We start from the raw sequence: 10798 nt of genomic DNA on the forward strand, positions 1-10798 counted from the left end.
GGCGTGTCCGGCGGCGGCGGCGGCCGCCCGCGCTGCGCTGCGCTTTGCAAAATGAAGCTGTGGCTGGGTCCGCAGCCGCCATGTTCCCGTTTTAATAACTGGCTGCTTGTTTATTTCAATGGAGACCCTCCCACCTCTCGTCCTCCGCCTCCGCCTCCTCCGCCCGAGCGCAGGGGAGGGGAGAGGCGCAGTCACTCCCTCCCTTCCTCCTTCCTTGGCCCCGGCCCGGCCCTTCGGCTCCGCTCGGGGCCGTCAGGGACTCGGAAACTTCCCTCGTCCCCGCGGCTGCCGCCGCTCGCAGCGCGAAGGGGACAAAGGCAGCCGCCGCTTCCCCCCTTGCCCGGGAGAAAATGGCTCGGCGGCACCTACCCGGCCCTGGCAGCCCTCGCCCTCCTCAGCGGGCCGCGCTCTCAAGGTTGCCCTTTACTCCCCGTCGTCGCCGGCGCCCCGAGCCGCTCCCGCGCGGCTGCAGCGCCCGGGCTCACCCCCAGGGGCAGAAGGGGAAGGGGAGAGAGCCGCCCCCCCCGGGCAGCACCTTCCGCGCTCCGCCACGCTGAGGCCGCGGGGCTCGCCCTGCGCCTGTTGCGAGCGTCAACTTCCCCGCGCCGCGGATGTCTTCTGCTGTCGCCGAAAAAGCCAATGGAGGCTTCGGTGCCGCCGGAGCGGCGGGAGGGGGCAGCCCCAGGCACCATCTCCCCGCTTTTCTTTCTTTGCCTTTTGGACACAAACTATTTTAAACAGCCCCGGAGCCCTGCTCTCTGCGCCTCCCTTTTCGTTTTCTAAGATAAAAAACCCAACGCCGCTAGCCTCTCCTTGAACAACAGTGCATGCTGCGGGGGCGTAAGTGCTCGCCCCTGCCCCTGCCCCTGCCCCGCTTTCGGGCTCTCAAGACTTCGCCCAACTCACCGCAGCGGCTGCGTTGCCGGCAGGGGAGGCCCGGGCCTCTGCGCTCACTCGGAGCAGGGCAGGTGGCTGGCTGCAATAGAGGCACCCAGACAGCGAAGCCTGCCTGGCTCCAAGTGCACTCCATCAGCTGCTGGATTTTTTTCAGGTGGGGGTCAAGCTGCTTAATGGAAAATTTCACACACCTTATTCCCCCCCCAAAAAAAAAGGCGGGGAGGGGGGCTCAGCTCTTTCTCAGACCAAGAGAACAACAGCCCTCATAACTGTTTTACTGAGAAGCTCCAACAACTTTGGGGCAAAATGGGGGTTAAATTTGTGCTCCTGTCAGAAACGTACCTTTAGGATCCTAATGAAAATTGCCTAAATTTGGGCAGGTTGCTAGGCTCTAAGGATCTTAATTGCACATGCTCAATAGAGATTAATTAGAGTTTGGCTGCTAAAGTCTCCAAGGAGTCCACCTACAGGGAGCAGGCTCTGCACCCTGGCTCCTGCCTGCCACCAAACTGCCGGCCTGACTGAGTGTGCAGGGGCACAGGAACTGAGCTGTGCAGTCTTGCAGTTTCCCCTCCCATCAGCCTAGATTAGTCACCCAAAGGTGAGGGCAAAGGGAGAGTTCTCTCTATGTGCAAGGCTCCTCCTACCTCCTGCAGGCACCAAGGCAGCACAGAATGAGGACACAGCCTATTTGAAATTCAGAGGGATAGGCAGAGTGCAGGAGAGGAAAATGAAAATAGGGTTGGGGAAGAGGCCTGGGATGAGAAGGGGTTCACGGGTTCTCTATGGTGCTTATCTCAGTAGCATCTAAATGCTTCACCACAACCAACAGCTTTACCTTCACACCCTTTCTCTGCGAAGTAATGATGATATTATTCCCATCTCACGGTTGAGGAACTGAGGCATCAAAACATGTCTCAGGGAATGTAACTCAGTCTGGGGTTTGCCCAGCCTGCCTTAAAGTGGGGTAGGAGGGGTGGCAGGTGGATTGAAGCACCTTCATTTTAACCTTCATATAATGAGGCATAATTGGGCACTTTTAAAGCACTCTGCAGCCATGCATTTCTGGCACAGTACAGCCGTAGAGCACTTTCAGGGAAGTGATTGTGCAACAAAACATCACTTCTGTCAGTGCCCCTGGTGTCTTTGACTAAAAAAAGTCATGTTTTCCCAATTATTTACCCATTCTCTGAACTGTCTCCAGTTTAACAGCACACTTAAATTTTGTCCATCTGAGCTGGACACTTCATTCCAGTAGCAGTTATACCAGTGCTCAAAAACTAGATCATATAACCTCTTTTGATCACAGCTGGGAATTCAACTTCAGCTGATTATCCATCACGCTCACAAGTCTTTTTGTGACTTAAATATCACATGGAAAATTTTAAGGATTTAAAAATTAATTCTAAAAAGTGTATTCAGATTTGGTTTCTCTTTCTCTCTCTCTTTCTCTCCTAAATCAGAAAAATTTGAAATCCGAATCTGACTGAAAAAAAAATTCCTTGCCATTATGACTTCTTAATTTTCCATAAATGTTAATTTAACGTTCTTGGACAAAAAATAGAAGTTGAATATCATATATCAGTAATTTAAAGGCGAGACAGCTTTACAAGAACATAGTAATTTATAAAAACAAACTCACATTACTGAGGAAAACTTGAGTTATAAGAAATCCCGCTGTTAGAAGTGCAGTGTTAACACGTTCCACCTTTGCTCAGAAAAAAATTGAAGCAAATCCATCTGTTCATAATGAACTATCAGATCTCACCAGTAAGCATCACACCAGAATATTTTGCTTGTCTGTTGCTGTGGAAGCTTCAGTCTCTATAGCTGCACCCGAACGATAAAGACGTGCTTTCAAAAACCTGGTTAAAAAGGCACTTAGCCACAGTAACAGTGTCTTGCCTCAAATGTGTGTGTAAAACTGTAAGTGGAATTAAAATCAAAAGAGCTATGCTTCCTATATCTCCACAGACCAGGGAATTTTTGCTTGGGATTCACAACAACCAGCGTGGTAAGCAGGAGGCCAGTCAACAGGAAATTCTGAAAACAGAACTGCAGAACCCTCTGCTGAAGACAGAATATATGCTATTCCTTGCAGCCCCACATGAAATGTTTGTGTTAATGTGGAATTCAAAATCTGAAATCTCATGGAAGCTGAACCACTTAAAGACATAGCCTTGCTGAACTGCAGCTACTCAAAGGGGAAGAGGAAGACCCCACATGTCCTTTGCCTATAGCACAGCAATTAGGGAAATGGCCCCGGAAGTACAGTGGGTGGATACTAGACCTAGAGTCTGACAAGGTTTGATCTCACAACTCCCATTTCCTAGGAAAGTGCCCTGAACCACCATTCTCTTGGGCATCTAAGAATGCAAAATGAATGTTGCAGATGAACAAGGAAGCAAGGAGTGAGACTATAGCCCAGTGAGGAAGGCACTCCTCCCTGAGCACTGGGTTCTGGCCCCTGGGATTGCTTTTTCATTTTGCATTAAATAACCATGGAATAAACTGCATTAAAAGAATGGGGAAGTTAAACCATAGCCCAAGGATGTAAATCATAAAAGTTCTGTCCTCTTCCTTCTTACACAAGGAATGAAAATTAATAATATTGACATGCAGTAATTATTGAACATGGGAGTTAACGCCTCACTGAGCTGAATGGAGCAGTTCAAATTCACAGAAATATTGTTCAGGGTTCCTTGTAGATTCATCTAGAATCACATCTGCACCTGTACAAGTAGATTCATGTTCCTGAGGTCTTTTTGTAACCATAATAGTTGCAGACCTCTCCTTTCTTTATTGAAAACAGAGATTCCAGAGAATAAGAGTATAGTTTTAGAGAAGCGCCAATAAGGCATATGGATAGAAACCAGTTGCTTCCTAGCACTGACAGCTTGGAATTCACAAATCAGCTTTAACACAGTGGTGTAATTCTACGTTATTTAGAGTTTTTCAGTGTTTTTGGTTACATTCTAAGTTTCTGCACTGAGTACAAATATGTTATAAAAAGTTCCTTGTGCCAGCTGCTACTACCAATAGTATATGCTCACATCTATATTTTGTCAGATAGGGATGTTCCTTTCCCCTTTGCTGTTTGTAGTTGTTATATAGCTACCAGTTAAAACTAGTCAAAAGACACGAGTCAACACGCTGTTGAAAAAGGAGCATGTTAAAGAGCACTATAACCCGATATCTCTCCTTTCTTGTTTAGCTTCAGCTGTCTCAACATTAACTTTGCAGAGAAAATTGAAATGGCAATGTAATCTAAAGTTAATTTTGTCACTTTAGTTTCATTTTGCCACAGAAATATGTTTAGCAATTGCAAAAAGCATAGGGGGAGTATATCTTTTATTGGGGCAACCATATAGTTGGAAGAAAGGCTAACTATATGATTGGTATCAACAAAAGGTATCATCAAAAATAATGCCTCTCACTTCCTGAACTAGCACAGCTACAATAGCATCCCAACCCTACTACATCATGGAGGCTAGAGAAATTGACTCACTGGTTTGTGTCTGGACTGTGTTGTCCAACTTTTAAAGGGCCAGAGACCACGTGCTGCACCAGTCTCAGGCACTGAGCTGCACACTGTGCTAACTGTGGCTAGAGACAGAAGTTATACAAAAACCGGTTTAAGTGATTAGAAACTGGTTTAAGCCTGTAACAGAACAGAAGTTCAGTGCAGATAAACCAGCTTCAAAATGGCTGAAACTAGTTTAAGATAAACCTGGTTGAATGTAGTATCAGACTTAACTGATTTAGGTCAGACTGGTTTATGGAATTTCTGTCCCAGAGTCCTTCCGGGTTCAAGTTAAATCAAAGTCCCCAAGCATCCCAGAATGCTTTGCATCCCTGGGGTGGGCTGTCTGCTTGAGCAGAGCAGAGTTGGCTCCACCCCCCTGTTCTCTAGCTGGAGCAGCAAGGGCTGGCTGACAAGGGGGTGGGGGTGGGAAACCTGGTAGGGGTGCACCAGCCCCTGCCAGACTTTTCCCTGCTGGCATGGAGGGGGCAGAAGCATGGATAGCAGGCTTAGGTGGAGGGGGATTAACCCCCCCCACCACCCCTCTCTTACAGGACCCCAGCCAAGGTCTGCCAGGCTTTTCCCCCCTGCTCATGGATCAACATGGTCCAGAGCTCCCAGAACTCCCCTCCCAGGCAGCGGCCAATCCTGCTGCACCTTCCCAGTCACTGGTGTGGGAGTTTGCTCCTGGCCTGCCACAAATGAAAGGCCAGATTGGGGGGAGGGAGGGGAGCAAAACTGGCTGCAGGCCCAGGTGGGGATGCACGCAGAGCAGAGAGGGATCACAGTGGTGGCAGCTCCATCCTGGACATGAACCCTGCAGAGCAGAGGGACCCAAGCTGGGAGGGGTAGGGAAGGGGCTCAGAGTGCGTGTCCACACTAACCTGGGGCAGAGCCAAGCATGCAGTTGGTGGCCCCTTCTACCCACCTGGCCTGATGGTGGCAGGGAAGCCATAGGATGCCTGGTCCCTAGTACAAGGCTGTGCTACACCTCCACTCAATAGGGCAAGAGTGAGCAAGGCTAGCCCAGCTCAGCACCTGGGGGATGACAGATCAAGGCTGAGGCTATCCAGTGAGTGCTGTGCAGTGGTAGAAGACACAACCAGCTCCTCACCACCTGGGGAACCCTCATGCTCATTTGCCTTGGAGTCTGTGAAGGAGCCTGGTGCCTGGCTTGGCTCAGCTCAGCCTCAAGCATCACACTGCCTAGTTTCTTGGCACTTCCTGCTGGGCTGAAACCACACCATGTGGGGGGCTGGGGCTGGGGCTGGGGCTGGCCTGGATGCCTCTCTCCAGCAGGTAGAAGAGGCCACTGGACAGGAGTTGCTCTCCCAGCTGCATGCTTAGCTCAGTTTGGCTCTGTGTTAGGCTAGCACAGACACACATACCAGCCCTTCCCCACCCCCCACCTCTGCTCAGTGGGGCTTACATCCCAAATGGAGCTTGTGCCACTGCGATCCCTCTGTGCTCGCCCCACCTGAGCTTGGGGCTGGTTTCACTCCCCTCCCTCCACCTGATCCAGCCTTTGCTCCTGGGCTGCCTCAAGAAACACCCCCCACAACTGCCAGGAAGGCACAGAAGGATCCCCCCCCTGGCTGGGAGGGGGGGTTTTGGGGGTCCCAGGCTGCATTGAGCCATGAGTAGGGAGAAAAAGTTGAGCAGACCCTAGCTGTGTCCCCATGCTGGTGGGAGAGGGGAGGCAGGGGGGTTTAATTCCCCTCCCTCCACCCCTTTACTGCATGGGCCCCTGGCTGGCCACAACCCCTGCCACTCAGGGAGAAGCCTGGCAAGGGCTTCTTTCCCCTGCCCCACAAACACCTTGGCTGAGGCCCCCGCAGGTCAGGGTGGGGGTTTAAATGTCACCCCAATCATACTCAGCCTGCCAGGGCCTCCACCCCCAGCTCAGCTTCCCTCCAGCCTTTGGGCCATTGAAGGAGGAAAAGGAGGGCTCGCTCTATCACCCCCAGCTTCTGGCCTGAGCCACTGTGGGCATGTGGCTACATTTCCAGAATCAAAAGTGTGTCTATTCACTTGGTTGCTGGTTCAGCCTACACAGGTTAAAACTAACCTGCAAAGATTGTATCAATTCAGGCTTCGGCTTTTTGACTGTCTATACTTAACTTTCATATTGTGGGAGCTATGCACCAGGTGGGCTCTCTAGGACCTCTACTGTCTAGGCAGTGAAGTCTCCGTACCATGCAGTCAAGGCAAGGACCTCCCCCCAATCCTGCAACTGCATGGGCAGCACAAGCCCCCACTGCTCAGAAGAACACCCACCCACCTGTCATGCCACCACATGTACAATACAAATTCTGTCCCCCCTATCCTGTGCTACCATTTGGACAGCAGGCTCACAAGGCTCCCTCCAACTGAGCTGCCATGCTCCAGAGACCCTAGCCACAGGAGCAGCGGGAACACTGGCAGTTGTGCAGAAGCCTTGGGTTCCACATTAATCCCTCGTAGGCCAAATGCAACTCATGGGCCACCAGTTGGACTGCCCTGTGTTAGAATTGGAGTTGAACTATTTGGAGGAAAGATGGGACAAATGGATTGAACTGATTTAAAAGGAATAATTGATATACTGTATAACAGTATGCAATATTTACCCACAAATTATTCTTACTCAACTTCACCATAATATTTTATTGGCATCTACACTTTATTACTTCTGAGATAAGAAAGCAGTGTGTATTCTCAACAGTTCCGTTTGCCTTTAAGTAGTACTAAATGCTCCGGTGTAGAATTCCTGGGTCAGCTTCTAGACCTTGCTCTGATCCTGCTGAAACTATTTGAATCCTGCAAGGAGACAGGAAAGAAATCACCAAATAAAGGGCATCTTGGCACCTATTTAATTGTCCAGTGCTACCCTAATCTTTGCACATTCTAGAATAAAATGTTTGCCAAGAGCAGGCAAAGGAGAAAGAGGGCTGGAGGGGATGGGTCTATAGCTCTGAGCTCCTCAAGGCTAATGGGCAGCTGTGCAAGTCATAGGTGAGGGTGGAGGGTACCATAAGCATATTGCTTGACCCGTTAAAGCCTAGAATTCATAAAGCCATTTTCTGCTCTCATTTGTTCCTTCTATATTGCATCTTTCAGGAGACACATCACAGAATCTTGAACATTGTTTGCTAAACTCTCCTCTTGTCATTTCTTTGTTTGATACTAATCTTTCATTCTGCTTTACAAAATTCAGGATTTGACAAAGTGGTTCTATTTCCTTTCAGACAAATAATTGTCTAGGAAGGAGTCTGGCACTCAAAAATTGTTGTGCTACATTATATTCAATTCTACCTCCAGATACTACTTAGTATCTAGCAAATAAAGGCTATTAAAATGATGGAGACCCATTTCTCATGGCAGCTCTGGAGGGAAAGGTAACTGCTTTTTTTGCGTTTCAGGTATGAAGAAGGATTACATTCATATGTAGAAAACTGCCAAATTGCCTGTCAATCAGTAGACCTAGAAAAAGAGGGATGTCATCCTAACTTTAATTGAGGATTCTATTAGAAACAACCCATATATTTTAAGATAAAATTCAGTGCTTTGTTAAAGTCACTATATTGGCCTGTAACATTTTTACTAAGACTGTGCCTAATTTCCTGTGTGCCTAATATGCAAAGTCTGGAATAATTTGGTAAATTCCTAGTGGCCTGAAATCTCAGTAAGGTGTTTGGAACTATGACATCTTCCCTATGTAAATAGATATCTTTACTACAGCCTTCTCTGTTTTTTGTTACATATACAATACATACATACATATATAGACACACACATACACACACACACATATATATTATATATATATATATATATAAAACATACATACATATATATAGTAAATCTACACAGCCCCCACTCATATATACATAACCTCCCGTTCTTTAAAGGATGTAGTAAGTGAATAAACCTTCTACACGTGTGAGTAATATCGCTGAATATTGAAGAACCATGCATTAGTTTAGCCTTAAATCTCAGAAGATTGTAAACAGGTCACCAAAGGCAAGAACGCTATCGTCTCTCCAAGTCATAAGCCAGATAACACAAAGAGTGCAAAAAGCCAAGGCTATGTCTATAAAACTCATATGGCAAAAGTTGCTAAGATACATTCATATTCTTAAGGAACATATTATTTATTAAAGCAGATTCTGATTGAAACTGGACCTTGCATTTTTTAAAGTGTTTTAGGGCTTCGAAAATAGTGCTAGGCCCTGTACAAATGCAGAAGGAGAAGATAATTCCTACCCTAGAAAGGTTATGATCTAGGCATGAGGCAAAGGACAACAGGTGGATATAACAGACAGATACAAAAGACAAATGGGAAGAGAAGGAAACAATAAAAGCAGCCTGGTTGGCATGCTCGGCAGTCATCTTAGCATACCAGCTGCCTGACAATTGTTGAGTCTGCCTCCATTATTGGTAGAGACTAGAGTTTAGCAAACAATTAAAAACTTCAGATAATTAAACTTTAAAACATCAGGCCTCCTCAAGAAAGTTATTTGGCAAATATTGTAATATTAGCCGTAGGTGGTCTGTTCTGTGACAATTCTCTCATGTTTCAAGTTAGGCACATGCTTAAATACTTTGCTGATTCAGAGCCCTATTGACAAATTTAATATAGATGCTTTAATTTATCTATTTACTTGAGTAAATATGTTAAATCTGGTCTTGGTAAATTATTAAGAAACATGATAAACACTGAGGGATTTGGTATGCAGTGCAAAAACATCTCGTAGTAGATTTATTTTCCACTTAGAAATGTACACTTTTATTCAAGTAGAGATCATTTTCCCCAACTTGCTTTCTAGAGGCACAATGCTTAACATTTTTGCTATTAGGAAAAAAAACTATCCAGAAAATAAAAGTTCCATTATAAGTTTCAGTATCTTGAAATATAGCAACTCATTGTTTTCAAAACAAGGCAGCTTTGCATACAGGAGAACAAGATTTGTTAGAAATGATTTGGGATATATCCTCTCTTTAGTGATACAAAACATCCAGTTTTCTTTTAAATTCTTCAGTGATGAAACAGGAGCCATAAAGATAGAAGATTAAAAGGTGGATTATAAAGTGTACAATAAGATCTCCAATAAGGTCTTTGATTGTATTTTAGCATCTAATTGTACATGATAATAGTCATGAATCCCCATAACATGCATTTTTACATGTTTATTTCTAAATATAAATAGCTTAATTTGGTTTCAACAGTGATTTTCTACACAGGGTGAGAACTACTTTACAAAAAATAATATTGCAGTTTATAAACTACTTGCAGTGAAAGTAGCAAAAAATCACGAGTGATTTATTAAATGGACTTTAGCTTTTTGTTTCCACAAACTGACTCTGTCCATTCTCTTTCAGTAATTTTTACAGTACGTGGTTTTTTCTTAATTTATTAAATCTTAATCTACTGTTTGCTCATGAAGAGTTTATGAATTGACCATGTTTTTTGTATAATGAATCAGCAAATATTCACAAGTCACATGGTATTGTTTCTGTTCATCTGCTGATGTCTAAGCAAGCGAATATAAGTTGCAATCTGGTTTCTTCTGTGAAGAATACTAAATAGTAAAGGCTAGTGAATAAACAAAGAATAATGAAAGAAGGTCAAATATACATTCATTAGAAACTATCTTCCAGTTATTGACCCGAGTTATTTCACAACCACAAAACTACTTTGTCAAGAAGCAGAATGAGCAAACAATAGCCAGGAGTGTAGAAAAGATCATAAATAGGGAGCAGTAAGTACACCCAAATGAAGTAAATCTTCCTAATCCACATGAGTGAAACAGGAAAATCAAGTAAGATGGCAAATTGCAAGCAATGGAATGAGAACAAGCACAAGAAGAATCCCTAATTTATACTATACATCTTCAGAAAGAGTATTGTTATTTTCTCTGAATACCATACTCCAGAACACATTACCCTTGTAGATGCATTCATCAGTGACAAAGTGATATACTGGTTCTGAAGATCTGCACATACATAGTATCAACCAACTATAGTTTCACTCTTTAAAATAAAACACAGAAATCATAGCAGGAAAACAATGTTATCAAAGATGGAAGAGAAAATTGGTAAAGATAAATTGTTTGAAGATAAAACTCTAATGACAAAAACATTTTCAAAGATATTTTTCATATTTGAATGCAAAATGATATCTTGGTCAATATAGTAGGAAATTCTGGAAATTAAATGAAAAAGGAAGTGGCACTGGAAATGGAAGATTTTTTTTTTTTTTAAATATTCTTCATAACTTATTTCACATACACTAGACCTACATAAAAGTCAGATAACCATTAGTAAATATCCAGGTAACTATAGTCAAAGGTAGCATCACTGAATTATTATGGCAACTAAGGGAGTTTACTGCAAAAATAA

General features: G+C 44.7%; 1 protein-coding gene across 3 annotated transcripts in view; it reads right to left on the reverse strand.

Moving 5' to 3' along the window:
• NCOA2 (nuclear receptor coactivator 2) overlaps window positions 1-477 on the reverse strand; it is a 267032-nt gene extending 266555 nt beyond the window's left edge. For all 3 annotated transcript variants that reach the window (XM_019549043.1, XM_019549019.1, XM_019549026.1), the window contains exon 1: window positions 370-477. The gene's annotated coding sequence lies outside the window, so the exon portion shown is untranslated. The remainder of the gene's footprint in view (window positions 1-369) is intronic.
• Between the last annotated feature and the right edge of the window lie 10321 nt (window positions 478-10798).

Source organism: Crocodylus porosus, unplaced genomic scaffold (genome assembly GCF_001723895.1).
Source record: "Crocodylus porosus isolate Cpor-Errol unplaced genomic scaffold, CroPor_comp1, whole genome shotgun sequence".
Lineage (NCBI taxonomy): Eukaryota > Metazoa > Chordata > Crocodylia > Crocodylidae > Crocodylus > Crocodylus porosus.